Below are 1,113 nucleotides of genomic sequence, written 5' to 3'. Positions count from 1 at the left end.
TAGTTTATTGTATGTCAGTTATAACCTCATAAAAGTGTTTTTAAACTACCAAATTCTAGATAAATTAAAGATTTAAGCAAAAAAACACAAAAAATGAAAAACAAAACTGTGGCATACCCAAAAGAATTGAAAACAGGAACTCAAACAGATTTTTGTACACCAATATTCATTGGAGCATTATTCATGACAGCTGAAAAGGAGAAACCACCCAAGTGTTCATCAACATGGAAGAGACATTCATTTTTCAGAATATGAATTTGTACAATTGGAGGGCAATTAGGCAATATAAACATTGAAAATGCACATATGGGCCAAGCCCGTGGCGCACTCGGGAGAGTGCGGTGCTGGGAGCGCAGCAGCACTCCCACCGCGGGTTCCGATCCTATGTAGGGATGACCGATGCGCTCACAGCGCTCACTGGCTGAGTGCGGTGTGGCCGGTCTCAAAAAGGACAAAAAAAAAAAAAAAAAGAAAATGCACATATACTTTGACCCAGCAAAAATTTTACTCATAAAACTTTTTCCTACATATATACCCATATATGTATACAAAGACTTATATATATGATGTTTGTGTCAGTATTATTTGCCAGAGCAAAATACTAAATAATTAAATATTCATGAATAGAGCACTGAAGATGAATTGAAGATGAACAGCTATATTAGGGAAGACACTACAGCCATTAAAGAAAATGATATGCTCAATTTTATGAAATGAAAATAAGAAGGGCAACAGTCTATACTATACTTCCACTTGTGAAGAAAAACATACAAATTCATTTGTTTTTTTATGTTAGACTAGTTTGGAAGGATATACAAAAATTTGATAGAAATTATTGATTGAAGAGAAGAAAAAAAGGAAATGAGACACAAGGATGAGAAGACATATCTTCTTCTGCCTTTTGAATTTTGTATCACATATGCCTACTTTTGAAAAAGGTTTCCAAAATCCAGGTCAAACAAACAGAAATCCTACAGGCAAACAGCATACATCCAGAGAGGAGCAGACCCAACCAAAAGCAGCAACTAGTTTGTGACCCATGGTGGAAGTGGCCATCTCTGCAGACATTCATCTGTCTGAACAGGCAGAATGCTATAGCATGGGTAGAGGCAG

Source organism: Galeopterus variegatus, unplaced genomic scaffold (genome assembly GCF_000696425.1).
Source record: "Galeopterus variegatus unplaced genomic scaffold, G_variegatus-3.0.2 Scaffold2606, whole genome shotgun sequence".
Lineage (NCBI taxonomy): Eukaryota > Metazoa > Chordata > Mammalia > Dermoptera > Cynocephalidae > Galeopterus > Galeopterus variegatus.
The sequence above is the reverse complement of the archived record's forward strand: the minus strand, read 5'-3'. Positions refer to the sequence as shown.